Source organism: Pyrus communis, chromosome 15 (genome assembly GCF_041283825.1).
Source record: "Pyrus communis isolate YQ-2024b chromosome 15, ASM4128382v1, whole genome shotgun sequence".
Lineage (NCBI taxonomy): Eukaryota > Viridiplantae > Streptophyta > Magnoliopsida > Rosales > Rosaceae > Pyrus > Pyrus communis.
In genome coordinates this window covers 38,102,608-38,108,607 of record NC_142579.1, presented here as the reverse complement: position 1 = coordinate 38,108,607, position 6,000 = coordinate 38,102,608, and the positions used below count along the sequence as shown (strand labels likewise).

Below are 6,000 nucleotides of genomic sequence, written 5' to 3'. Positions count from 1 at the left end.
TTGGTTGTGATTTCTCCTTGAGAGTAGTTGGTATTTATAGACTTGAGCTTGGTAGCTTGCTTGCGCGAATACGTATACCATTGGTTTTCCAGGAAAGAACCTCTCCCTTTAGATAGTTCATTTCCAACATGGTCACTATCATATTAAACTCATGCTGAAGGCTTTAAGCTCATCCTCCACCTCACCCCAGCTCCCTAATTAATCCAGAAATTTAGAGGACAATTAACTGAGTTTGAATCATACTTAAATATGGGGAATGAATTTCGCATACAACTTTTTCTCCTTTTGCATACCCTGTTTATTTATTTCTACTAATTCTCCTTTATTTTATTTAATTGAAGTCCCAAAAATATAAAAACAGGAATATCCATGCAAAGAAAATATAGTGTGAAAATTATTTCTCTAATTATAAAAATCAGACTAATGTATACTAGTCATATATATGTGAGAATTTCAAAACGTAATACAAAAATTATTAATTTAGCTAGCTTTTATGATCATAATCCTCGAGGCTGTTCCGTACAGGATGTAAACATGAATGGTTCTTCGTGCTAGTTGCATATCCGGCGCATGCAATATTGACCTGTTATTCAGGACCACTAGTGGCCAAGTAGTGGTCCCTCCAAAATTTATACAAATCCCGATGTCAGCGTATGCATATATGTGGGAATATATAATATAACTGGTTTTATTATTCATTTCCTCGTGCCGTCTTATTTATTCGTTCAATTCAAACAACAGAAAAAACGTCACCCGTATTACTGTTGCGTCAACCAAATGGTCCATGGCCCCAAAAGCCAATTCAACAATCAGCAAGATACATAGGACGACACGTAATTGATGGTTTTATCCAATCATACTATATTTATTTATTTAAGGTGAGATGAACTATCTCTCTTCGTTTGGAAGTTTTGAATCACCCTCCCGCTGTTGAATTAGGACTTTCATCTCTTTATGTTTTTATTTTTATTTTTTTTACATTCACAAGAATTAAAATTGTGACATCTTACATCACTCAGGGGAGTGATCCTTATATATATATATATATATATATATATATATATATATATATATATATATATATATATATATTTTCTCATCCCTACCTAGCACGAGGTCTTTTGGAAGCTCACTGGCTTCGGGTTCCGTAGGAACTCCGAAGTTAAGCGAGAAGGGGGGCTAGAGCAATCCGGGTGACCCACTAGGAAGTTGCTCGTGAGTTCCCAAAAACAAAACCGTGAGGGAATGGTAAGCCCAAAGCGGACAATATTGTGCTACGGTGGTGGAGCGGGCCTGGGAAGCCCCGGGCCGGGATGTGACATTTGGTATCAAAGCCTAACCCTGGTCGTGATGTGCCGACGAGGACGTCGGGCCCCTAAGGGGGGTGGATTGTGACATCCCACATCGCCCAGGGGAGTGATCCTTATATGTATATTCACATCCCTACCTAACACGAGGCCTTTTGGGAGCTCACTGGCTTCGGGTTCCGTAGGAACTCCGAAGTTAAACGAGAAGGGGGCTAGAGCAATCCCATGATGGGTGACCCACTAGGAAGTTGCTCGTGAGTTCCCAAAAACAAAACCGTGAGGGAATGGTAAGCCCAAAACGAACAATATCGTGCTACGGTGGTGGAGCGGGCCCGGAAAGTGATCCGTCCCGGGCGGGGATGTGACAAAAATTAACCAAATGTCCGGTATGTTGTGAAGGGGAGAGACAATATTTATTTTAGTTTCAAAAAACAATGGCTTGAAGTTTGAACTGCTATAATCTCCAAACAGTAAATTTGAGTCTAAAAGGGAATGCACACTATCTTGCCTAACCCAACATCAGCGAAAAGTTAACCAAATGTCCGGTATGTTGTAATGCATTCTTTCTTAAATGCATTCTTTACATTCACAAGAATTAAAATTAACCAAATGTCCGGTATGTTGTAATGCATTCTTTCTTAAATGGAAACGTGGAAACATTTCATTGTATAGTGTAAGAATGAAATTCATAATCAACTAAAAACCCTTATTTGGATTAGAACCGCGATTTGTTGAGCAATCTTTTGAGTATCTACATCTCTCCTTGTATCATGACAACTCCATAGCAAAAACAAATGATCTTCTACTCTCTTTCACTCATCTTATCACAACTCTATTCAATGGGGCTAGAAGGGTTATTTCTGGGTGCCGAATGTGAGAGCAGTGACCCTTGTTATATAGTAATAGAGGTAGAATCCGAGTAGGGAACTTCCCATCATGTAATTCTACTCAAACAAGACTTTATCGCCTAAACTTTAGATTCATATCTAATTAGGTTTACTAATCGTATCAGGACTTCTATAGTTATAAAAACCTAGTAATACACTCTCCTCATTAGCGTACAAGTATTATTAAAATCAATATCTGCAATCCTTAATCTATAAGAGACGTTACATACAAGTGTGCAGCTCTAATATAGTCTCACATATAAACATTATAACCAGAACCCTTCATTTTCATATCTAGAAAAATTCATTCAATTTAAAGACCGTTTAATCATTCATAAGTGTTGAACAAATCAATGGTTATGGTGATAATTAAGCAACGTACTTATGATAAACGGTCAATTTGTATGATCTATATATATGAATGCTAACAGTCTTCAAATTGAATGATTTTTTTCTTCTAAAGATGATCTTTAGATAATGATTATCAAAGAGAATGAACGGCTATGATTATGACGTTTATACGACAAAATGATGTTTATGTCATCATGTATGGAGGAGTAGCTTGATGTAAACTAGAAGAATGGAGAGACGTTCAATGAAGGTTATTTGTTGTTGCATATCCCGAAAGTCAAGGTTTTTTATTTTTCGGCTTGTTGGAGTTAACATAGCTTTAGTATGGCATGTCAATTTTGGACCCACATAACACACCTACGCTTTTTGAATTGATGTGCAGCCAAACTACAACAAACATCGTATTCATGCCATTTTTTCCACTTCACGCTAATCCATATCTTTAAGGTCTGTGTTCTGCCACAAAATAAGAGGTGATTACCGTGATTTGCACTGAATTAAGGAAGCTCGAAAATTTCAAAAATAAATAAAAAGAAAAGAAGAAGAAAGAAAAAGCTGTATGTGGGAGTTCAGGAAATTAATCCCAAAATCTCATCATTTCACTCTGCATATTCGGTTTAATATCCTCCAAATATATACGTAATGTTGCGTGACTAGGATGCCTGCTTCTTGTAATCGTATTTTTGATACTCTTGCGTACATGATGAAGAACTATAGTGTGGAGCCAAAAGTGATCAAAATAGGTATTTATTCAGAATCTATTTCATCCATCCTCATCAAATCCCCCCACAAGGTAACCTCCAAATATTCATTCAAAATAGGATTAATTACCTAAATTAATTAATTGATTTTCTAATTAATCAATCAATTTTCTAATTAATTGCAAGATATTATAATTACACCCTAAAACCACTAAATGTGGCCAGTTCCCACCTCTCCAAAAGGGGTCGGCCACACCCCTATCAATACCACTCCATTTTTTCCAAAAACCTAAGTGGAATCCTCTTGTAAAATTCTCTAAATTCTCCAAACACTTTATCCTAAAAAATTCTAACTTTGGCATCGGAGGTTCTTCGGCCAAGGTCCCCCCCCCCACCCAATTCATCGTGGGCGCGTGAGGCTCTTAGCCTTGACCTAAAGTGTTAATTGTTTTTGTAGGTGCATTTTCGTCCAAGAATAAGAATGAAGAAATTTGCATCCACATATAGACGGTAGTCCATGTTTTTAAAATGAAAGCTTAATTTTATTGAGGAACCAACAAACAAGCAACAAATTAACAAAAAGAGTGAATATATCGAATACAAAGAGATCTATTACAGTGATATCCCAACAGGATTTATTCGAACACAAACAAATATTGAAAGAGAGTGAAGTATATATGGTGGCCATTTGCCCCCATACCCTCGAACTATCAATAATATATTGTAATTTACATTTCCAAACAGTATAACTTAAAGAATTACAACTTGTTATCGTCTTAGGGTAACAATCAATCAGTAAGTATTTTCAGCATGCCCGTTAGTTGACCCTGCTTGACGACTCCTCTTCTCTTTAGTAGTTTAGCAAACCTGAAAATTATAGTTAATTATATAGTTAATTAAGTTACAACTTCCCACTGATCATCATTTACATAAATAAATCTGCAAGTTTAACGATAAATGTTCTACCTTATAAGAGCCTCTGCATTTGTCTCATGATTAGAAGCCTCAAATTTGCCGCTGTCCAAATTAACCCAAGAAACTTGTTGTTTCAATAGCCTTTCACCAACTTTCACAAGATTGGCCAAATTCTTCTTTGTGGCTATATCCACAGAAGATATGGTCCCATGAACGGTATCATCAATTGGCCAAAACTGTTTTTGCTGTGCTGTGAGAATAAGCTCATTTTTGCTGCTTCACGTTTTCAATTTTTTTCATCCAAAACTGTGAAAAAAAGTTCTTTTTAAGTATTTACCAAACACATTTTTGAGATCAGCTTTTTTTTATACCCACTATTTATAAATGCATTTCGTATGACAAGTTTAGTACCTGAATTCTAAGATAGTTTTTTTTTTTTTTTTTTTTTCTTCAGAAGGAAGGGCTTGGAAAACTCCAGAAAGGTGAAGATCAACCATGTCTGTGCTTGCTTGACTAAAAACATCAATGATTGGGGTGGAGCCACCGCTGGTTAACCAATTCAACAAGCTCAATTTTGCTGCAGAACGTGCATGGTATTTCAGTTCAGCTTTTGATGAGCCAATTCCTAATGATATCACTAGAAATCTCTCATAGTCCACAGGTTTCACGGGAAAGACGTCTGGATTCTCCTTCTTTATTTCGTTTGTCATTTCAAAAATAGCAAGTCTGCAAGACAAAGTATTTTAAGTTATTCTAAACGCTAAGTTTACTTTTAAAAGCAATGTTGTAGATTGAGAGTCTCTGGCAATATATATAACTCCTCCTCTAATATTATACATATCGGATTATTTGCAGCCACGCCACCATCTATAAGGTTGAATTCTTTATCTCTGCCTGCAACATCCTTGGTTTTAAAATAATGAGCTGGAAGATAAGTTGGTGCTGCTGAGGTTGCAATGCATATGTCAAAGAGTAAGGCATCGTAGAATGGCTTCCTTTTCACGTGTCAATCAAAATAATAAGCATATCATATTAAATTACAACCATATAAGTAATTTTCTTAAATAGTTTTTGGACATGAACAAATTTTACAGTGCTTCCACATACAATTCTGGCATATACTAAAAAATCTGGAAATAGTGAATATATCATAAAGAAGGTGAAGTACCCTATGGTTGGAGAAGACAGTTGGCTGGAGATTCTTGATGTCAAACGTGGGAATGACAACATTAGTCAATGTGTCGTGCAGTTTTTTGTTGCCCAGTTTTTCTCTGATCAAGCCATGCAGATATTTTCCTTTGTATTTTGGTCCTGCTAGAGCTTTGATAATCTTTATCGTATAACGAAAAATTGGCCTGTTTTCCAACTTGATGTGAAATCGGCCTTCCTTAATGGTGAACTACTTGAGCAAGTCTACATTGAGCAACCTCCTGGTTATGTGATAAAAGGTAATGAACATAAGACTGAAATAGACACCTCAAGCCGTGTACAGTTGTATAGAAGCACACTTTGAAAATGCATGTTTCAGCAAATGTCCATATGAGCACACTCTATTCATCAAGTATGGAGAAAGAGGTAAAATCCTGATAGTTTGCTTATATGTTGATGATCTCATTTTCACGGGCAATGATGAGGCTATGTTTGTTGATTTTAAGAATTCTATGATAGCTGAATTTGACATGACTGATCTGGGAAAGATGAAATATTTTCTTGGTATAGAAGTAATACAAACAGCCACTGGATTTTTTATTGGGCAACAGAACTATGTTCAGGAGGTTTTGGAGAGGTTTCATGTCACATCCCGGCCCAGGGCGGATCACTTCCCAGGCCCGCTCCACC

The 6,000-nt window shown here is 36.5% G+C and overlaps 1 pseudogene; it reads right to left on the bottom strand.

Annotated features, from left to right (window-relative positions):
• Positions 1–4,038: 4,038 nt before the first annotated feature.
• Positions 4,039–5,682, bottom strand: LOC137715812 (patatin-like protein 2; annotated as a pseudogene).
• Between the last annotated feature and the right edge of the window lie 318 nt (positions 5,683–6,000).